Source organism: Haemaphysalis longicornis, unplaced genomic scaffold, assembly GCF_048455015.1.
Source record: "Haemaphysalis longicornis isolate Haplotype H1 unplaced genomic scaffold, Haemaphysalis longicornis Haplotype H1 scaffold_4, whole genome shotgun sequence".
In the NCBI taxonomy this organism is placed as follows: Eukaryota; Metazoa; Arthropoda; class Arachnida; order Ixodida; family Ixodidae; genus Haemaphysalis; species Haemaphysalis longicornis.
In genome coordinates, this window is record NW_027526361.1 from 133,597,921 (window position 1) to 133,621,934 (window position 24,014).

A 24,014-nucleotide genomic window follows, 5' to 3' on the forward strand; every position below is an offset into this window, starting at 1 on the left:
GATTTGTTTGTCACATGATGATGACACCATTTTGCTTTAATCACTTCTTCACACCATGAGAGCACCTAATAACAGCTTTTTATGTATGGTCTCAGGCCTGTCATAGTCTCTTTGATCAGTATACATGGCACCTTCGCAAGGGCAGGAAGGCAGCTTCTTTACTACAACAGTTCTCAAATGGCGGTCCGCGAAGCCTCCCTCAAAACTTTTCCCCCCACCATTCTTTTCTCGATTTGGCCAGCACTAGCTTGCAGTGCAAAAAGGCGGCCTCGCCGCATTACATGTACAAATAGTTTCTCCACATAGCACATTTTTTGCCACCTGCTTTTTCCGCAACACGCCAACAATGAGGAGGAAAAAGAACAGACCCAGAAAAGGCAGCATTAAGGTGTTTAGAAGACTTTTAGATTCAAGAGCAAATTGTTGAACATTAAAACGCACATCAACAATAACGTCAAGCAGAAAAGGCGGGCTTTGGATATGTGTGTGTGGGTGACGTGAGCTGCAAGTGCAAATTGTTTGACATTATGGCCCCCGATCAACGTATGCTCCATTGTGGGGTCCCCAACCACTTTCGGAAGCCCAAAACGCGTCCTCGGGCAGTCATGGCTGAGAACCACTGTGGTAGAAGATCCTGTGGTAGAACCTGTCTGCAATGCCCATCTACATTGTGTTTGCACTACCCACCTAGTGGTGCCAAAGCTGCTTTTGAGAAAACTGAGGGTGACCTTTTGTTTACTACTGTTTAAGAGGCAATGCAGAAGAGACAATGCAATGCGCATTAATAGCCTGGTTGGAAGTTGATAGCCTCAGACGGTGTTCTTTATATTAAGTGCAAATTAACCATATTTTTCAGCTCTTCCAACATAGGGTTAACTGTACTGATTCGAGTGCAGGGCATTACATGAAAGCTTGAAAGGTCACGTTATTCATGCACTTTAAGGGGCAATTTTAAAACAGTGGTGGTACTCATACCGGTCAATAGCGGCAATGAACTGTGCTGTGCCACTGCAGCCGGCGACCTCCAGTAGGCGAAGTTTCGATGCAAAGACCAGGGCTTTGCTGACAGAGCTGCTGAAGGTTTGTGCGGCCGACTTCACTTTCATTACCTGCGGAATAACAGGATAAATCAGCCTCTTCAGGTTTAAGGCTCATGGGGTGTTTGCTCATGGCACACTTGCACACAGCTCAGTAGAAATATATACCAGATATAATACACAGATTGTTCCATCCCCATTTTCTGGACTTGTGGGGCTATTTTTGACTTCAGTTCACTTTTATAAAAGAACAAAAACTTCAATAATCTTGGCAGGTTCATGGAAGTTCAGAACTTATCTCATTTCGTATTAATATGCCTGGATAAAATGCCTGGACTTATTGCGTGTGAAACCTGCACTTCGCTGAGAGTTATGACATTATAGAATTTAACTGTGGACTTAGTACACGCAGGCTATGATTGGCATGAGCACAAACTACAGAAAAATTTTATCCGCTGCCTGGATGAATCGCCATGGAGAAACGATAAGACGATGTTTTCGATGAAGAATTTGGCCACTTCAGCTGCTGTTCCTCGCGATAGAGGTTTTGTCTCGGCGTAGCGAGTCAAGTAGTCCGTTGCGACTACGATCTATTTGTTTCCAGAAGCCCATAATGGGAAGGGTCCTAGCAGGTCCATGCCTATCTGCTCGAAAGGCTTGGCGGGTGGTTCTATTGGCCGGGAAAGACCCTTCCGGGCGTCTCGCAAGCTCCAACGTGCGAGGCGCCCGAAAGGGTCTTTCAGGTTGGCTAACCAACACAGGGAATGGTGGTCAGTTATTACTTTAAAAGGGCGGCCGTAAAGGTACGGGCGGAATTTCGTTATTGCCCAGATCACAGCAAGGCATTCCCTTTCAGTGGTACAGTAATTCGATTCTGCTCGCGAAAGCGCACGACTTGCGTATGCTTCCAAACCGCTTCCAATGACCTCCTCGGCTCCTTCTTGCCACTGAACTAGCACCGCGCCCAGTCCCATGCTGCTGGCGTCCGTGTGGAGCTCGGTTTGAACCTACTCGTTGAAATTTGTGAGCACGGGAGGCGACTGTACACGATGACGCAGTTCTCTGAAGGCTTCCTCTTGTTCCTCGGTCCACAAAAATGGGACGTCCTCCCTGGTTAGGCGCGTGAGGGGTTCAGCGATCCTTGAAAAGTTGCTGATGAAGCGGCGGTAATAGGCGCAAAGACCCAGAAAGCGTCGCACGCCTTTCTTATCTCGTGGGGCAGGATAGGAAACCACGGCAGCTGTTTTTTCTGGGTCCGGTCGCACTGCGTCTGCGCTCACCACATGCCCTAGGAACTTCAATTCGGTGAACCCGAAGTGGCATTTTTCCGGCTTCAATGAGAGGCTAGCCGATTGAACCGCTTCCAATACCTTTTTCAGTCGCTGTAGGTGTTGTTTAAAAGTTTCGGAAAAAACGACGACGTCGTCTAAGTAGACGAGACACGTCTGCCATTTCAGACCGGTGAGGACGGTATCCATCATCCTCTGGAAAGTGGCTGGAGCCGAGCATAGACTGAAAGGGAGTATTTTGAATTCATACAATCCATCGGGGGTGACAAAGGCTGTCTTCTCCCGATCCCTTTCGTCTACTTCGATCTGCCAGTAGCCACTCCTGAGGTCGATGGAAGAAAAATACTTGGATCGCCGAAGTCTGTCCAACGAGTCATCTATGCGCGGCAGTGGATACGTGTCCTTTTTCGTCACGCTGTTCAATTTTCTGTAATCGACGCAGAAGCGTAGCGTTCCGTCCTTCTTTCTAACGACAACCACTGGGGACGACCATGGGCTGCTTGACGGCTGGATGATGTCATCTTCAAGCATTCCCTTTACCTGTGTTTCGATTGCCTCCCGCTCCTTTGAGGAGACGCGGTAAGGCTGTTGTCGTATAGGACTTGCATCTTCTGGTATGATGCGGCGTTTCGTAATAGGTGTTCGACGTAGTTTGGTGGATGAGGTGAAGCAATCTTGAAACTTGGACAGCAGTTCCCCGAGTCTCTGTTTTTGTTCTTCAGAAAGCTCCGGATTGATGTCGACGTTTTCGAGCGTGGGCTTCCTATTGCAATAACCGCGATCTTCTTCGAATGCGAAGCATTCCACAACCTCAGTAATTTCGTCGACGTAAGCAACAGTGGTTCCGCGAAAGAGGCGTCTGTTTTCGTAGCCGAAATTGGGACGAGTAATTCTGCCCGACCATCACGAAGCTGCACAATGCCCCTCGCGACACAGATGTGTGCTGTGAGCAAAAGCGAATGGTTGCCTTCCGCAATGACTTCACCATTTTTCATTTCAGCGCACTCAACCTGAACGAGCACGCTCGTTCACGGTGGCACGTTTACCCCTTCTTCAATGACGCGAAGTTCCCGTCTGCAACCATTGTTGTCACTTTTCTCAGCTGCCTGCTCAGTAGCAAACGCGATTCGGCGTTCCCGAAGGTTTATCACCGCAGCATGTTCGCGGAGAAAGTCCATGCCGAGTATCAGGTCGCGAGCGCATTCGGGCATTATGAGGAAGTTGGCGACGAACGTCGATTCACGAATACTCACGCGGGCGGTGCACACGCCGAGTGGGGTGACTATGTGCCCTCCAGCGGTTCGAATTTTCGGTCCCCACCATGGCGTCGTAACTTTTTTCAGTCCTCTAGTAAGCCTACCACTCATGATGGAATAGTCCGCTCCGGTATCCACCAACGCATTAACTGTATGACAGTCAATTAACACTCGTATATCTAAAGACAACCGACCATTATCACAAGGTTTCGCCGTCGCCGTTACTGCGTGCTGCGTTGGAGCCATCGGTGGAAGCCGTTCAGCAACTCTTCCTTCAGCGACCTCGCCTCTAAAGGCCGCTGCCCCTAGTTTTCCTGGACAGGGCTTGGGGACAGTCCCCGTGGGGCACTTGTATAACTCGAACGCCTTGGAGAGACCCGGCGTGGAGACGGCGACCTTGATTGATGGCGTTGCGGTGAGAGTACGGGGCGCTGTTGTGCAATGTACTCTGCAATGGCCTGGGGTCTTTGGCCGGGACGCGGACGAGGAGATGGCAAAGCCCCGCAGTCCGAGTCGTTGGTAACGACACTTCCTGTACAAGTGTCCTGCTTCGCCACAATGGTAGCAGAGAGGCTGCAAATCCGGAGTGCGCCACACATCCGTCTTCCTTCGTCGGTCCCCAACGTACGCAGCCGACTGCGCCGACTGCAAAGGTATGCGGGGTCCGGGTACAGAGTACACAGAAGGAGCTGCTGCGGAGTGCGCCGACTGCACGGGGATGATGGGTCCGGGGTACACAAGAGGAGCTGCTGCGGTAGCAGGACGCCGGAGAGCGTCTGCATAGCTCATGTGCAGAGGGTCGGGAACCATCACTGGCGGATCAGCATGGACAGGAGGCGCTCGCAGGGCGTGTTGCACCTCGTCACGAACGACGCTAGCAATAGAACCAATCGAGGGTTGGCGGCTGTCGCGGAGTTTTTGTAGTTCCTCGCTGACTATTGAGCAAATCAGCTATCGAAGTTCATCAGGGTTCTCGAGCGGGTTGCCAAAGCCACCGGAGTGCGATGCGAAATTAGCTTGGCGCTCATACAGGCTTGCAGGCTGCCGTAGCGTTCTTTCTGTCATAGTAGCTTTGGTAATAAATTCCCGCACAGTCTTGGGCGGGCTTCGAACAAGGCCTCCGAACAGCTGTTCCTTTACCCCGCGCATGAGGTGTCGTACCTTTTTTTCTTCGGCCATGGCGGGATCAGCTCTTCTGAAGAGGCGTTCCATGTCTTCCGCGTACATGGTCACGCTTTCGTTGGGGAGCTAAACCCGGGATTGCAGCTCGCGCTCGGTGTTCTCTCGGCGGTCGCTATTTCCATGTGCTTGCAGAAACTAGCTTCGAAATTCCGTCCACATCTTTAACCTCCGTTCATTGTTCTCAAACCACGTGCGGGCACCATTTTCTAGGCTGAAGTACACGTGTTTTGACTTCGCCGCGTCGTCCCACTGAATAAAGGCAGCTACTCGTTCGAACTGGTCTAGCCAGTCTTCCGCGTCTTCGAATAGTTCGCCATGGAACGATTTCGGGTTCCGAGGGTTCTGGAAACTGATGACGGGGGTGGCCGTACATTGCTGCTGGGTTTGTGGTGCACCGGTCCTGGCTCTGGTTTCTTGGAGAAGTCCAAACTCTGGCGACGCTCCTTGAAGCCGCCGGCTCGCCCGGTGAACGGGAGTTTCCACAAGAGGAGGCTTCGAAGGGCTCGCGTTGCGGCTCTTCGATGGCGTTCGAAGCATGGGATAGGAGTAACCCGCACCTCCACCAGTTTGTCACGTAGACAAAGGCGAATAGGCCTAATCAAACTGATTTATTTGGGGCGCACTTGGGCCCGTAGACAAGAGAACAAAAAAAGTGACCTTGCTCGCTGCTCAGCGTGTCACACCACCCGCGCGCCCAGCGTCTTCGTCAACCTCCGTCCCGCACGTGGCGGTCCAGTCCACTTGGTGATCATGCGAGGGCTGGCCGGGTGTATAATTGATGGTTCGCGCGTCGCGGCAACACCGGCGTGCGCCTGTGGTACGCGCTTAGCTCTGAGGCGTTTGGCGAGCATGCGGCAATATATATATATATATATATATATATATATATATATATATATATATATATATATATATATATATATATATATATGTGTGTGTGTGTGTGTGTGTGTGTGTGTGTGTGTATGTGTGTGTGTAACGCAGGAGACATGGCGTCCATCGAACCAACACCTTTATTAACAACTTCTTCTTCCTCGTCCACCACTATCGCACCGCACTGTCTCTTGGTGGCTAATCTCCCATTCCGGTCAACTGCCCTGCACCATCCATCTGCGGGACGTCACATATATATATATATATTATTTGTTTATTTATTGCAGCCGTTGCTTTGTCTTTCTTTCACCTGTTCAGGCTACAATTGTGCGTGACACCTTGCTGACGTTGCCTCATGGCAGAATCTTAGTTGGACCTAATTATTCTAATATTTAAAGCTCCATTCATGCCCAGTTGTCTAACATTGTTCAACACATACGTTTTTTTATTACTGTGTTTCTGATATTGTATTCACGATTTGTACAAAGTGGTCATTGCTGCACAGAAGAAACATTTTTTCATATGTTATTCTCTGTGGTGCCTTCTACACCGCTTGTGGGGCCGAGCAACCTGAGGAGTAGCGTGAAGTAATGCTCCACAGCGGTGGTTCTCAGGCATCGATGCGGGACGGGGACTCCTTGTGGGCTTATGCAAGCGATGGGACCCCTTGCAGAAGAATCAGGGGGGGGGGATACCTAAGGTAATTAACACAACTGAAGCGTGAAACAGGTGCCTTTAATTAACAACACTGCCTCATCACTTTGTGTCAGCCAGTTCATCGATACGCGGCACAGCCGCACACAAAGCAAAATCTCTGCGCTACCATTGCACCTGTTTCGGTATTTGTGTTTCAAAAACACCAGCCCCGACCGAAAAAGCGTGCTCACAACAGGCGTTCAGAAAACATCGAGGCACGTTTCGAAGCCATTCCACTCATACAAAAATGAGGATATTTTGTGCATTTACAGCCCAACTTAATCACGGTAAGCAAATGCAAGTTTTGCCTTCATTACTTTGGTTTCCTGGAGCTCTATCAACGCATTTTTCACTCCGGCACGATCTCGTGCGTACCTATTCACATCAGCTTGAAAGGAGGCCACAAGCTAGGTGTCTGGTCCTAATTGTGGGATGTAGCCCCTGATGTGGAACCTGAGCGTGCTCAGATGAAGCGTGATTTTCACTCTATCCTTCGCAGACACTACTCTGGAGACTATCATATCACTGAGCGGCCTAAAAGGAAAATAGGCGTCCCTACTCACCCAGCACAATTAACTTCAAAGCTTTTTACGAGAACCCCTGACCGGTTGTGAGTAAGAGTGAAATGGGTTCACCTAAGTGCACTAGTTGTGCGGTGCGTACAATGTAAATGTGCCATGGCCTGAGGCTGGGCGCCAAAGACCGGGAGAAAAATGTTTGCTCGTGGGTTTATGGAATCCCATTTGAGAACCACGGCCCCGTAGTGGTGACTTGAGAATACGAATACACGATAGCAAAAGTACTGGGCTCACGGTAAAAGACCAGGTCATGAAACAGCAAAAAACAAATTATCCCCAAATAACTGAAACATAACAGGTCATAGAACTGCAAGAAGCAAGTTCATCCGAATAGCGGAAGCATGGCAGAAGTAAATTACAAAACGTCACGGGCTCGCAGTGGAAGCCCATGTCATAGAACTGCAAGAAGCACGTTCATCCGAATAGCGGAAACATTACTGAAATAAAATACAAAAGGTCGTAAAATCTCAGTGGAAGCCCAGGTCATGGAGCTGCAAGAAGCGAGTACAAATACCGAAACATGGCAGAAATAAAATACAAAACGTCACGGGCTCGCAGTGGGAGCCCAGGTCAAGTAACAGTGGAAAAGCCATGAAGGAAAAAAAATAAAAAGTCCGAGCATCCTACAAGGCCTGCGCAAGCCTGTCCCGCAAGGAGCTGGCCATTGCCGACGTGTCGCCATCGTCGCCCCAGTCGGTAGGCGACACATCTGTGCTGCTGTCGGTGCCCGCGAGCTCTTCAGGAGTGTCGCAGCACCTCATCGCCATGTTGTGCAGCACACAGGCGGCAACAACAATCTCCACCGCGTGGAGGGGGCGCTGCGAGCAGCCGGAGCGAGCGGACGTGTGCTACATCGGCTCCGCAGTTAATGAGCCATAATTGCGGACTAATTGGTCCCACAGTGCCCATTTTTCACCAGTGTGTTAGGCTTCGCTCAGCGGACCTGGCAATACCAAAAATTCGGTGAGTTCTTGTGAGTTTCCGAATTTTACGGCCCTGTTCATGTTTGCGGCGTGGCCGCTCCGCTAAGCCTAACTTAGGCCTAGTACGAGTACGGCCAGGCCGGGCCGTCGGCGACGGCGCTCGAGCCGATGTCGACTGGAGGGGAGCCCGCACCGACGGGATTCAGCGAGGAAGCTACCATGGAGGCCTTCGGAGAGCGGGACGAGGAAATGCAAGTACAATTGGACCGCAGCGGAGGTCGGACGGCCGTGGCGGTGCCGGGAGAGGAGCTCTCGCCGGGCGATTTCGCGGGGTGGACGACCCAGCGGAGAAAGCCACAGCAGCGACGAGCGGAGGCTCCGCGATCTCCACCGTCGACCGGTAAGCCCGCCGCAAAGGCGAACACGTCTCTACAATCGAAGGAGAAATTCGTGAAGAAGGTGAATGCAAGCATGTCGAGAGCGGCGAGAATGCCCAACAGCATCCCCCGCGAAGAGCACAAAATTATCATCAGACCAAGAGGGGGACTGCAGGTAGGGAAGGTCAGACCGACCGAGTTGGCGACCGCAATTATGGTGGCCACGGGCATCGCAAGAGAGACGGCCATGCAAGACACGGTGTGCCTCAACGTGGCCCAAAACATCATAATCGTGAGCATTCCCGCAGAGGAGAGAATCTCGAAATACGCGAGAATCGAGGCTCTAACGATCGGCAGCCGCGAGTACGAAGTGTATGCCTATCAGGCGGCGCCGGACGGCACGGTAAAAGGCGTGATTCGCAACATGTCCACGGAGAACACGCAGGAAGAAATAATAGAGAACATCGTGAACGATTACAATCCAACGGCGATAGACGCCCGAAGGATCGGCAAGTCGTCGGCAATCGTCGTGCTCTTTCAGGGCGAGAAAGTGCCGACGACGGTGAAATACGGATCCGTGCTCGTTAGGTGCAGTCTGTATAGGCAACACCGCGAAGTTTGCAAGTGCTGCGGCGGAGTAAGGCACAGACCGGACGTGTGCCCGCAGCCCGAAAAGAGCGTGTGTTTCGCGTGCGGAAAGCAAAATCGGAGCGAGAACCGCGCAGAAACGTGCAAACCGCGCTGCAGATTGTGCGGGGGTGCTCACCCGACAGGGGCGGAAAGCTGCAGCAACCGCTTCAAGACGCCATACTTGGTGCGGCGGCGGCAGTGGAGCCGCCAGCAGACGAAATATGCCTCGTCAGCAAGGAAAGAAATTTCTAGAAGCGAAGGGGAATTCCCGCCGCTCCTGCAGCAGCGAGGTCGCAGCGGCAGCAAGAAGCGGGAGCAACGACCCGGCAACAGGTCGGCAAGCCGAGGCGCCCGTGACAGGAGCCAATCGGCGGCCCGAAAAACGCGCGGGAAGAGCGGCGATAGGCCGTCGAAAGCCACGTCACAGTCGCGCCAGCACGTGATGTGGGCGGAGATCGCCGGCGCACCGAAAGGAAGGAGGCGTTCGAGGTCACCGCGGCAGCGGAGAGGGATGTTGCAACATCGTGACGAAAGAGTCGACAGACTGCAAGAGCAGGTAGCCGCGCTGAAAGCGGAAAACGCGAGCCTCAGCCAAAAGCTCGAGCGGGTGATAAAGTTACTAGAAATTCTGGAAGAGAACAGGGGCCACGTGGCGGAGCGATGACAAGATCCGAGGAGCGTCGGCCGGAGAGGCCGGCGCAAAAGGAAGAAGACGCGGAGCCTCCGACGAAGATGAAGGCGCTGCAGAAGCGCGAAGGTCGGAGCGACGCGGTTGAAACGGAAACCGAGATGGACGAAGATCAGGACCCGCCTTGCGGGGAAGAAGGAATACAAGGGGCGCAGAAGCAGAGGCTCGTGAGCTTGGAGCTGCGCCTAAGGAGGTGCGCCGCACGCATCAGCAGGCTGGAAAAGCGGATGGACGCTTTCGAGGCGAACGTGAATGCGAGACTCGATAAGATACAGGAGTACCTTCACAGGATGCTGGATGGAGACGAGGTCACACCGGGGCAGTACGTACAAGCGAACCAACCAACACCGAACCATGGCCAGTAAATCACGAACGAAAGCGAGCCTGAGAGTGTGGCACTGGAACGCGAACGGGCTCCAGTGTCGGCGGGCGGTGTTGCAGCAGTACATCAAGAGTTTGGAGAGACCCCCGGACGTGATCCTCGTCCAGGAAACCCACGCCGAGAACGCGCCGTCCCTCCCGGGCTACCGGGCGCACGCCAGCCCTCCCAGCGCCAGAGAAAGAGACAAGGGAGAGGCGCAGGGCGTGTGCACGTTCGTCTGGAAGGGGATAACGTTCGTCAAGCACGACGACCTCCTCGGGCGCAGCGCCATCGAGTACTGCGCGACCGAAGTAGTGATCGGGAAAAAGAAAAAGGAGTCGGTGTACTTTCTCAACGTATACAGCAACCCGGGCCACAGGCAGCAGAAGTTCAAGACGGCCATGCATAAAATGCTGAAGCTTGCTGGCAGAGACACGGTGGCGATGTGCGGCGATTTTAACGCCGCACACAAGGAGCTCGGGTACAGCCGCACGACTGCGAAGGGTAAGGCCCTGCTCGAGGCGGCGGAGGAGGCCGGTTTAGTCCTGTATTCGGACGAAGCGGCGCCCACACGCATCGGCACGTCCATAACCCACGACACCAGCCCGGACCTGTCCTTCGTCCGCAAGAGGAAAGAGGCCAGAGGCGGGGTGGCATGGAAGAACACGGGGCAGAACCTCGGGAGCGACCACTTCATAATCGAGCTGGACCTGCCGGCGTCGGCAGACGAGGTCGGCAGGGGCAAGCGCAAACACAAGCTCACGAACTGGGATCGCTTCCGAGAGGAGAGCGAGGAGCTCGGCGAGGAAATCGCAGACATCGAGAGCTGGTCGGACGCCCTGAAGCGCAAGATCAAGGGAGCGACCACGGAGCTGGAGACCGACGAAGAAGTACAGAAAATGGACAGCCGCCTGGCGCACCTGATAGAGGCCAGACAGGCCCTGCAGAGGCGCTGGCGTAAGAACAGAAACAACAGGAATCTCAGGAAGAAGGCCGCCGAGATCGGCAGGGAGATAGAGCGATACAGTCGCCAGCTGTGCACCCAGCAGTGGCACGCCATCTGCAGAGAGGCGGACGAACAGCTCCACCAGAGCCGCACATGGAAACTACTGAGGCACTTGCTGGACGATACCAACAGCAAGAGTTACCAGCAGCACCGACTCGCCCAGATCATGCACTGCGCGACGAAGAAGTTGGGGAAGGAAGAGACGTGTAAATGGCTCAACGATAAATATCTCCCTAGCACTCCCAGCGAGAGCCACGGCTACTACAGAGGCCCGAGCAACCCGGACCTGGACCGCGACATTGAGGAGTGTGAGGTCCGCGCGGCGCTGCAGAACCTCAACTGCAAGTCCGCGGCGGGCCCCGACGGAATCACCAACAAAGCCCTGCGAAACCTGGGCGACGGGCCGACAGAAGCGCTGACGGGGTATTTCAACCGATGCTGGCGCGAGGGAAGATTGCCGAGGCAGTGGAAGGCGGCCAAGACAATACTGATACCCAAGCCGGGTAAGCCGCCCGGTATCGAGAACATGCGGCCGATTTCCCTCACGTCGTGCGTCGGTAAAGTCCTGGAGCACGTGTTGAACAACAGATGGCAGCGGTATCTGGAGGAGAAGGGCCTCTACCCGGACTCGATGCTAGGGTTCCGAGAGAGGCTCAGCACGCAGGACGCAATGATACAACTGCAGCACGAGATACTAGAGCGTCCGACAACGTCGCAGGACAACAGAGCCGTGCTGGGCCTGGACCTGCAGAGTGCTTTCGATAAAGCCAGGCACTCGGCCATATTGGCGCAGGTTTCGGAACTGGGTCTGGGCAAGAGGTCCCACGACTACATCCGCGACTTTCTGTCGCACCGGACGGTGGAACTACAAGCGGGGGACCTGGAGCTGCCGGAGAGAGAGCTGGGCAGCGTGGGTACCCCCAGGGAGCGGTGATCTCGCCGGTGCTGTTCAACCTGGTGATGATCGGGGTGGCCAAACGCCTCTCGGGGATCCTGCAGGTTCGACACACGATATATGCAGACGACATTACGCTGTGGGTCCCCGGGGGGAGCGACGGCCACATCGAGAGTTCGCTGCAGGAGGCGATAGCGGCGATCGAACAGCAGCTGGCGGGCACCGGACTAAAGTGCTCCCCGCAAAAGTCCGAGTTACTGGTGATTCCACCGCCGGGCAGGTACCGCAAGAGAGCCGAGGAAGAGGCGAGTAAGATCAAGTTGTTCACGTGCGATGGGACGGAGATCCCCAGAGTCAGCAAGCTGCGAGTGCTCGGGATGCTGCTGGAGGCGAACGGCGGCAACGGAGCCACGGTGGAGAGAGTAATCACAAAGATGGGGATGGCCACCAAACTGATCAAGACACAGCGGCATGAAGGAGAAGAGCCTGTTGCGGTTGGTGCGGTCCTCCGCCACGAGCCACGTTGCCTACGTGGGCGCCTTTCACCCGTGGAAGCGCAACTAGAGGGACCGCATCAACGCGGCGATCCGCAAGACGTACAAGGTGGCGCTGGGGCTCCTGAACAGCGCCAGCACGCAGAAGCTGCTGGAGCTGGGCGTCCACAACACGCTAGAGGAGATCGGGAAGTCCCAGCGAGCGTCTCAGCTGGAAAGACTGCAGACCACGCGGACCGGAAGAAAGATTCTGAAAAGCTTGGGCCTGGGTCCGGGCAGAAGACTACAGGAGAAGAACGGCCTACCGGAGGAGGTGCGGATAAGAGTGCGGGTGCTGCCGCTGCCGCGGAACGTACACCCCGACAGCAACCGAGAACGGCGAGTGGCCAGGGCCAAGGCGCTGGCCGAGATCTACAACGACGACGCCGGGGCCACTTACGTGGACGCGGCGAGGTGCCCGGGCCGCCCGAACACGTACGTGACCGTAGCGGTGTCGGCCAGGACCGGAGAGACGCGCAGCGCCTGCAGCGTGAGGGTCTCGACCGCCGCGCAGGCGGAAGAGGTCGCGATCGCGCTGGCGGATCCAGAATGTACCACGATCTTGACTGACTCTAGGACAGCCATATCGGGATATGCGAAGAACGCGGTGTGCGCGCAGGCCGTGAAGATAGCTGGTGGTGCCCGTGCGGGGGGCACCTGCGAGCAGGTCACTTACGTCTGGTGGTTCCCGGCGCACTCGGGGACCGCGACGGGAGCGTACCCAAACCGCAACGAGACAGCGGACGCCGTCGCGCGTGAACTTTCCGGTCGCGCGGCGCCACCCCGCGTCTCACGAACGGACGGTGAAGAGCCAACCGTGGCCTCCGCGATCGGCTGCCGGCGGCGCGCCGTTGCTCCGGCCGTCCCAATCGCCCGGAGAGAGCGTAATTCCGAAGAGGCTGTTTCGCCGTTTTCTGCCGCATCGCGGCGCGCGTAGCCTAAGGTCGCTTTCCGTGGCGCGGGCGGGCGCACAGGAGGAAAACTCGGCCTTCGCAGCCTGTGTGAGACGTATAATATAAAATTAGAACCGCTCATCCATGCAGTAGATAGAAGTAGTTAAAGGTGCCATTAATTATTAGCCGTTTAATTTTTGACGTGGACTAGGGCCGCTGTGAAGCGTAAGTGGATTCATTGCACGTCAGTAATTTTTATTTTTGTGGTCACGCATATTTAAAACGATAAGGCGTCTTGTTTTATTTCTGGAAAACTTGTATTTGTTATTTTAGTACGTGAAAGAGCGCGTGATACAAAGAAAGAGCGCAGTGCATTGATTTTTTTTTTGTGTGTACCAACGATATCACTTATTTTGTTTGCATTCATTCAAGAGAAAAATTGTTAAGTGAAGAGTAATCTTTCACGGCGCATAGGTGTCTTACAAAGCGTTGTTCCAATCCAGTGTTGGGTAAGACAAACTTCCTGCAATGCTTTCGTTGAAGTTGCCTGGCTGGAACTGGGTCAATTTTTTATTGATTATGAGGTTTAACGCGTCGACGCTACATAGGCGATGAGGCGCGCCGTAGTAGAGGGCTCCGGATTAATTGTGACCACCTGGTTATGGGCGTCGGCAGGATTTTACCTTGAGGGGGCAAATCTATTGTTGCGCGAAAGAAGGTTTGGGTGAGGGTGGGAGCAAGTGGGGATTTTTAACGAGCGCCGAAATCTGGAACACACGGGCTCTTTCGCTTTCGCCTCCAGCAGAAAAGCGGCCGCGAATCGAACCCGCGTCCTTGAACTCAGTAGAACACTTTTTCCCGCGCTTGCCAAAAACATTGGAGGCTAATGCACCGAAGCTACATCTGGGCAAGAGGACAAACAAAATCATTTCAGGATACGTTATACTTTATTTACAGCAAGAAAAAAAAGGACAATTTGCAGCATGTTTTTCTGCATTGCGCAATTCTGTACACGGAGCACATTGCAGAGTAGTGACTTGCATACAAGTTTATACATGAGACTTCATTTATCTCTCTTTCTCTCTATCTCTCTCTCTGTCTCACATACACGGACACGCACGCGCACACACACATTCACACGCGCGCGCGCACGTGCGAACCTACACGCACACACTCATTAACACGCGCCGCCAACCCATCCACATACGCACGCACGCACACGCGCGCACCTTCACACACACACATGAACACGCGCCGCGAACCCACTCATATACGCACCCGCACACACGCACTTGCGAACCTACACACACGCATTAACACGCGCCGCGAACGCACCCACATACGCACGCACACGCGCGCGCACGTGCGAACCTACACACACACACATTGACACGCGCCGCGAACACACCCAGAAGCGCAGGCACACACACACACGCGCGCGCGCACGTGCGAACCTACACACACACACACACATAAACACACGCCGCGAACCCACCCACATACGCACGCACACACCCGCACGCCACACACGCGCACGAACCCCCACGCACACGTAACATGCACGCGTGCGCACGCGACCGCACACGCAAGCACACGCGCCGTGAAACAACACGCGCGCACTGTGGCCAAGTACTTTCGAAACAGCCTGCAAGGCACAAAAAGGTAAAGCGCCGTGAAAGCTCGCGAAAAGGCCGTAAAAGTGACAAAAGAATGCAGCACACTGGCATTCAAACTGCACGAAATGCGAAAAGAGTTTGGGCTGCCTCATTCGACTTACACGTAACCAAACCGGCTGCATAGAAAACGAACATGTGCCCTTTAAACAACATACGTACCTTAACTTTGTGCTTCTTGCAGGAACGAGTGAAAACACATCGAGCGCATACTCAAGGTTTGTCTGCAGTGAAAACTCGACAACGAAAACTGACGAACACCTGAAATCGCAGGCAGTGTCGGTCAGATGAGCCTCGCTTCAACCTTAGGCTAACGGCGCCGCCTCGCGGCGTGAGTCGGAGTTAGCAAAATTACAGGTTTTTGCTGGGGGACGCGCCGAATGGGACGGCCGGAGCAACGGCGCGCCGCCGGCAGCCGATCGCGGAGGCCACGAGCCAACGGAGCAACAACCTCTACTCAACGGTGGAGAAATCCTGCAGTGGTACAGGCTCGGCAGGAGGGAGCGGCCGCCGCCGCACCCGAGGCTCACCCGAGCCGAAGCCGTCCTGTATAGACAATTGCAGACCGACTCGGTACTGACTCCGGTGTTGGCGCGATGCGTGTGCCCCGAGGTGGACGTAAAGTGTAGTGAGTGCGCGTGTGGATGCAAAGTGTAGTGAGTGCGCGTGTGCGAACGCGACGGTGGCCCACTTGCTGTGGGGTTGTGCGGAACACAGTGCGCGGGGGTATGACGAGAGTCTGCCCCAGGAAGCCACGGACTCGATGAACTCTCACGAGTACGAAACACAGCGAAGGACAATCCAGCGGCTCGAGGCGGCTTTCGGCCGGCAGAAGCGCAGGGAGGCGCAGGCGAGGGGAACGGGGGGTGACCCCCGGAGACCTTTGTGGCGCCGCCCGGGCCGAGGCATCGTCGCGAGGACGACAGTATAGTCGGGGTGGGGGTGCCCTGCGTCGCACTTGAACCCACCTCCGCAGGATATTTATTTCTCAATAAAGTCATTTTCTCTCTCTCTCCACCGCGTGCTGCACCCTGGCCACATCGATGTAATGAAGGCGCTTCAGGATGCCGAAGGCACCTTCCACGGCCCCCCCGTTGCTTGCTGTAAACGGTTTTGAACACTTGCATCGATGGCTGAAAGGCGGGCGTCTGCCGGTAAGGCGGCAGCAACCATGGAAGCAGCGGGTACGCCGAGTCGCCCAAGATGTATCCCCCGGCAAGTGAATTTGAATGCGATGTAATAGGAGCTTTCGCGGAAGCAGCTAAGCATGTGCGTAGCGCAACTGCAGGCATCTGCCAAGTTAGCTGTCTTGGTCGAGAAACTTGATCTACTGACTCAGTTTGGTCGATTAATCCCCGAGAATCGAAGACAAATTATTCGTCTGCTCACCGCCAGAGGTATACATGCAATATGTACGTTTCTGGCATTCTACGCTTCATTGCAGTAAGTGCGCGAATTTCTGTGTATGCTGGTCAACCTACCTGATGTTTCTCTCTCGCCAGCTGGCTAAACATTATTTTTCTCACCTTCGCATTTCGATGCTGCCACCGGAAAGAAAAAGCTCTCACGCAGCACTCTGGCGTCGTGGGCGCTGCCGGGAAAGCCAGAGAACACGTCGATGAACACCATGTCCGCATTGAAGATCCCCTGGAGTACGAAAGAGTGAAACTTCTTGCGAATATAGTAACTCTCTTTGGACTCCGAGGGTCTAGAAATGCGGACATGGCACCCATCAATCGCGCCGATCACGTCCGGCAGCCCTCCGTTTGCACGACGAGCGAGGGCGTCAAACGCCTGCTTGTTCCGCTCCCGTTCGGCTAGGTCATGCCAGCAGATTTCGCGTCCGCTGATCGAGAGCAGGAATCTGATGACTCGGTAGACCGCAGCATGAACAGACGATTCGCTGACATCAAATTTGTCAGCGATCACTGGGTACACTGACACTGGGTCACTGGGTACACTGACAGTATACAATTTATCATGGTACACTGGGTCCCGATGTATGAAAGGGCGATGAGTACTGTCTTCTCGGCAGGCATTTTGGGGTGTCCACGCAGTCCTTCTGGGTAGAAAGCCGAGCTTTTAAACTCGGCGACCAGGGCTGCCACAGTATGCCGCGAAAGGCGAAACAGTCGCTTGAACTCAAATCGAACAGGCCCAGTGTAGGACAGCTTGTTAATCGCACACAGTGCGCGACATTTTTCTTCGCTCAGCGGAGCGTCTAGGCTAGAGCGTGACTTCGCAATGGATGCGGGCGTGGATTCGAAAATTTTTCGGCGCCTAACGTAATCATTTCAAAAGCGCATATGTTCCCGTTTACCGTTTAGAAGTTTCACAGGTACATCGTAAAATTTATTTGGGGCAGCTGCGTTGCTTCCACTGCTACTGCAAAGCGTGCAGCGGATGTGACGGCAGCGTGCCGTCAGAGATGTCAGCGGCCCCGAAGGCCACGCCCCCGTTGGAAAGTAGACGAAACGTAATATCGCGGCGGGGCCGACGCGCGCCAGCCTCTGAAACCGACGCTCGCCCAACTTTCGCGCCTGCCGCCGGTCTCTGCCTCATAGGCCGCTCGGGAATGGCCCCAGGCGCGAAAGTTGGACAAGCGGCGGCGATGACTCGAAATGGCCGCCGCCCGTCGCTTGGTATGTGGGCAGTAACGTGTTTAATAATTGAACGAAGAAAACATGTAGGCAACAGTTTTCTGGTGTCGAATTGTTGTCTTTGTGGCGATATTAATTGGAGCGTTACACAAACATTCTTTTTAGATGCAACGCATCTCATGCTCGCCCCTCTGTCCTTCCTGCGTCTGTCCGGCGTTGACCGCACAACAGCGCTTCTCCTCCCCTCCTCTCTCCGATAGCGAACACTCTCTCCCAAACAGTTGCGGGTTGGCGCAGCGCTCGGCGCTGCGCGCGCTGAGCATGTGCAGTACTCTCTCTCTCTCCGCGGTCCCCTCTCCTTCGGGCACTCTGAATATAATGCGGCATGCCGCGCTCCGACGGTCTCAGTCGACGGTCGTCCGCGTTACGCTTGCACTCTCTCCCAGTACTCGGCGATTGCTTGATGTCGAGCCCCTAACTGTGCACTTTACAGACCACAAGGCACTCATTCTCGTCTGCAATAAAGACCGTACCTGAGCATACGTGTACTGCATGTGCATTGCACGGTGAAAATGGAAAATTACGCCCACCTCCCCTTCGCGTGAGAATCCCTGCTATAAGCGTCATCAATACGATGGAAAACGCCAATGGAACCCACCATGAGATGCGTTGCATCACACCAGGGTTCCCGCGAGGGGAGGTGGGCGTAATTTTTTGTTCTGCGTTTATTTAAAATTCGTATGACGACGTCTTTGATTCGAACTCATGAAAACACATGTACTACACTCATATATTGCACATACATTTTATGTACACAGTATTGGACTCTAAGCAAAAATATGAAATCTGCAAATTTAGGCATACAAAATTTCACAATAGGGAAAAAAAGCGTTCTACACGCATTTAGAGTCACAATACTTGATTACGAAAGAAGAACTTTGAAAGTCCTAGTCCCTACACAGATTTTGTTTCGCGCGCACCTCGGCGGGAGGAGAAAATAACTTGAAAGTTTCACTCAATGCATACTTATTTCTTGGGCTCACATCGAGACAGGAATGTTCCTTAGACGTTAAAAAATTCGTTTCAGTTCAGAGACACAGTAATCGGGAACCTATAATTTAAAAGGGAGCATGCGCACGTATGCTTCAAGCACTGCCTTTCGGGCGAGTTAACGCAAACTCTGAAATACAGCGTTGACCCGCCCATTAACCAGCATAATCTTCCGAGAAATCATGTCCACACCAACAAAATGCAGCGAGAGAAAACTCTTGCAACACAACGACCGCACAATAGACACTCATTGCTGGATTATATCTACGTACAAAAATAATGCGCAACCACGTCTAGAACACAGAACACCATAGAAACACAAATACAACGCACCCGTCTTTTCTTTAATGGCGCGTGCACAGTCTGCTTACCGGGGGTGGGGGAGGCGAGGGGGAGAAGACAAGAAAAAAAAATTAACGCCAATCCACCCTGTGAATGTGTTTGGAAAGCAAAGCTGTGAACGGCACCCACAATGCTTACTAATGCGACGTCACATAATTCACTCACTTCACTCTACAAATATTGAAGCCAGAGAGAAGGGAAATTCGCTTTGCATACCCTTACCCTCTACTCCTTCAAACCGATATTCTTGGTAAGGCTAAATTAATGCATGAAGCATGAACGGTGGTTGGTTGAGTTGTATTGGTATAGCACATGAGTGGAAACGGCATTCACGAAATTAAAGCTCAAACCCGGTATTAGGCGATCTCACTTCTCCGTCTCTGCCGTCGCGAACGGAGGCGATGAGATCAGCGACAGAGACGGAGCAGGATCAGGAGGAGGAGTAGGATAGGCAGAAGGAGGAAATGCTTCTATTCAAATTCCTGAATGGCCTAGAGTGTGGCCCAGGGGAGTGGTTCCTCCTTCACTGTAGCCCATATTCAGTCCGCGCCACGTGTGCTCTCTCTACCAGCTGAAGTTGGGTAGGCAGAGAGGGGCCGCACAGCAGCATCTCCCATGGCTCTTGTTCGGTAGTTGACGGAAAGAGAGGAGGGTGTTCAGGGCTAAAGTCGCAAAGCCCGATTATGTGGCAGAGTGTTCCTACTTCTGAGCAAAGTTTACATTCAGCGTCGTAGCGATTCGGGTGCATTAAGTGAAGACGCGTCGGGTGTGGGAATGAGCCGGATTGTATGAGCCGTAGGGTAGGTTGTTGTTCTATGGAAAGGTCAGGGTAAGGCGAAGGTAGGGTCTGTCTCACAAGGCGATAATGCCGGTTTACGTCAATGATTGAGACAAGCGGGTGACCGTCATCACGCAGCTTCATAGCAGGGGGCTAAAAGTACGGCTTGGTGGACGTATTCGTTGCCTTCCATGGAAGCATGAGCGGGCATCCAGATGAGCTGAATGGAACCATTTGGGGAGTGGTTTTTTTAGCACACGCAGTGCGGTTTGGGACCCCAAACTCAACAGGTAATTCCGGTAGGCTTGTTGGGAAGTGCTGACTACCTTACGAACCCATGGTTGAGTGAGAGCCAAGGCGATGGCTGCCTCTTCTGCTGCCGTCATGTCTTCGGTCTTGAGTGAGGCACAAGCAAGGAGGTTGGTTCTGAAAGTAGCCACGATGATGGCGTACTGCTGCCCTCGATGTTGGGAGGTGTCTGTGTAGCTAACTGCATGATCCCCACCGAGGGTGGTGTTGAGCGCTTGAGCCCGTCCTTGTCGGCGACCCGTGTAGTCTGAGGGGCTCATATTTCTAAGCAAAGCGAGCATCTTTGTTTCTTGTCACCAAAACGTCCAGGAGTACATCAAGCGGAGTGACATTCTGTGCTGCCCAGCGAACCTCGTGAAAGATAAGGCGACCCGCCACAGTTCTGCTCATTCGAAGCTTAAGGATAGAAAGATGGCCCTCTATCAGCTCTTCCACCGTGTTGTAGAGCCCCGTGCTAAGCAGGGTCTCTGTGGACGCACTCATTAGAAGACCAATGACTTGCTCAACCACCTTTATAATCATTATATAAGGCATGTTTACGTCCTCCTTGCCGAGAAGAAGACACGGGGTTGACGTAAGTGATTCTCGAGAGGACAAAAGCTTGAACTAATCGAACGGTATGGGATTCCTTGAGGCCTCGCTTCTTGGTGGCAACTCGCCTGATCATGTGTATGATTTATTGATGGTGTGTTTGAGGCGGTGCAAGGATACGTCATTCTTGGTGTTGGCCTAAAGATGGAGGCCCAGGATCTTGATGCTGGGGCTTTGAGTGATGGCCTGGCCATCCAGTAGTATTTGAATGTGTTCATTGAGGTATCGATTGGCGTGAGGGGGGACGACAAGGAGCTAAGATTTTTACGTGAACACTGGAAGCCACAGGCCCATTGGCGTACTAGAAGTGAGATGCCATGGGTTGGTGTGAGCTTCCTTTAGTCGCTTTCGCGTGGCATTTAGCATGAATGCAGGGGTTATACCCCTAGATGTGCTTGGTGAGTGCACCACTTGTCTTCCCCGACTCTACGTGGGCTCGTAGCTTAATCGGTAAGACGACGGGCTCTTGCTTTTTTGCTCTGTTAGTTCCAGGTTCGATTCCTGGCGGTGCAGGAAATTCTTTTATTTCTTCGCGGGAGTTTTCTGGTGACACTAACAGTCGCGAAAGAACCCTTGGGGGATAGAGGTACAAAGCTTTGCTGTAAAAGCTTTTCGGTATTGTAAGCTGCATGTACCGAGCTCATTACTTGCAGATATAGGCCAGGTTGTTACAAGCTACCCTCTAGTTCGTGTCTGGGCAGCGCCTCTTATCTCATCCTGTCCGATACGGCACGAAGATTCTAACTTCAGAACTATGGAATAGCAAACCCACTCGCGATAAGCTGACAAGGCGCTGGCGCGCAGGTTAGATTGAACAGTAAAGCCGGCAATGCTACTTGGCTTTATTTTTTTATGCAAAGCATCCCTTAGTCGACCCTCCGTCGTCCGGCGTCCACACCTATCCTCCTCTCCACAACAGCTGTGATAACGCCGCTTTCTCTCCCCTCCTCCTCTCCACACAACCTGTGCGCTTAGCGCGCGCTGCTCTCCTCTCCTCTCTGCACACCAGCTGTCCAATAACGCGCATGCGCGCTGCTCCTCCTCTCCACTCCTGCTCTGCAAATGAACCCGTCCGCGCTCCGCTCAGTTGCTTCTTCGGTACTGCGCCGTACGATGACTGCAAATGGACGCCAACGATTCCGCCAGTGAACAGGCTGGCAGACCTCCAACTAGCGCCAGCCAGCACACTGTCAGAACCGCGAGCACCTCCGAAGACAAGGCTGCACAGAGGAGAGCTCGCTACGCCGAACGTAAACGGTAGCGTCGAGCAGCGGATTCCTCGCTTCGAGAACGAGAAGCCGCTTTGAAACGCCAGCGGCGAGTAGCTAATACAGATGGAGTTCGGCAACGTGACAACGCTTAAAAACGCCAGCGTCGAACAGCGGATTCCTCGCTTCGAGAACAAGAAGCCACAAAACGTTCCCCACTACTCGATAAATAAAGAAGACATTTAATACGCTACTACACGTGTCTTTACTCTAACAACCAATTAACACGCTACTACTCCACGGCTTCGCATGCCCTCGGGTTCCCACGTGGGAAGGTGGTGTAATTTTTTTAATGATCGAAACGCTTGCAATGGCTGCTCTAGACAAAGCATGTATTTCGGCTTGGCCTTCCACTACTCCCTGTCAATATCCACGCGCATTGACGCGTGAGATTTTTTGGAGCACTGAAGCAACGCTTGGCAGTAGTTTCGCCGAAAATATACGTTTTGGAGCAAGACGGCGGAGGAAAAAATGCTTAGGGCGCAGCACCACCACGCCACCAATCGCCGTGGTAGTAGGTACGCCGTGAACGGCAAGAAGCGCGTACAGGTGAGCTTGCCTTCTTTGTGAGCAGGTGCGTCGTGATGACATTGGAGGGATTGAGGTGAGTCACCAGAGGAAACGTCCAATGAAGTCGCAAACCGTCCTCGACTTGGGGCCCAAACCAAGACGCATACCTGCTGCACGAAACAACAAAAAATACCTTGATATGCATATTCGACGTTCAAGCAGTTACTAAGGCAATCAAAAAACGGCAATGCCACCACGAATTGATCTTACGAGCAAAAGTGTGCGCGCCAAAGACGCGTTCACTTCAATGAAAACTTTGCGTACCTGCAGAGCTGGTATATATTTATACATTAGTTTCCACTCCAAGACGACTGACATGTACGTCTGATTAACTTCACGTTACATGCGCGAAGTATTTTGAAAACAAAAGAGTGAAATCGGTCGGCTTTTGCAGAGTTCACTATAACTTGTACAAAGCTAATTTGCTCACCTGTCGTATTTGGAGAAGGCGAGAAACTTGGCCAAACTGTTTCGCCCTGTGTTGCTGCACCACAGAGCTGCGCAGGACTGGTAACATTCCTTCCTTCGCGGCACCATATTTAGAATACATTGGAATATATTTTATAATACAGCGAAACTTTAGCCCCGTGGAGGCGTTTAGGCAACCCGCGCAACCTTTCACACGCCGGCTCGCTCACGCACGCACGCACCAAACTGGCCCGCCGTGCGCGCCGACAGAAAGAAAAAAAATATTGGCGCCGGTGAGCTTTTGCGCATGCGTGAGGAGGCACGGTAGCGTTGAAGGTGTGAAAAGAAACTCTGAGGGAAAGAGAAGGGCCACGCCGCAGCACCCTGCCGCTAGGATCGCCTCAATTTCGGAAACCGAAACTAGCCAAAGTCGCCGACCAGTGGCGCAGCCACGAGAGCATGCGGCGGCTCGTGACGAGATTAATGAATAGAGAGTTTAAGCATAGCGGCTATCGGAGGCTCAGGCTACGGTGGAGGGTTACCTGGACCCGACCACGCATGCGCACGCGGGAAGGGCGAGGAGGTTGCCCCTCAGTGGAGAGAATGCGCGGGCATGGCGAAGGCCGCCCCACTGGAACGAATTTTTACCTTCCCAGTCGGGCCCCACTACCCGCCGCCGTATTGTTAGCGGACGGTACCCGGTATGCTAAATCTCTCTAATGATGATGATTAGCGTCTAGAAAAACAAACTGCGCGTAAATTAACGGGGACAACAACACATGAAGATGGCACAAGACGGCACTGCGCTTCTGCCGTCTTCATGTGTTCTTGTCCCCGTTAATTTGCGCGCAGTTTGTTTTTCAAGTTGCATCATTACCAACTCGCCCAACTCTCAACCCTTTTATGATAGCGTCGTCTGCTGCCGGTGAGGAAGAAGGAAGTCCCAGCACCTTCTACGCTAACGCTTGCTGTATCGCCGGCTTTAGCAATGAAATGCAGGGTCGGGGATGGCGTTTGCGCTGCGCACTGTTCCAGCGCAGATGCCATTTTTCAGTCTAATTGAATGCGTGATACTCGTCATTCGCCAAATTTGCACTGCCGACTACTGCGGGTGGAAATTGAAAATGACGAACGGCGCCTTTCTTGTTATCTTTCGCGAACTCGGCAGGCAAAGCTAAAGTTCCTGCCCCGGCGGACGATGCCTCCTT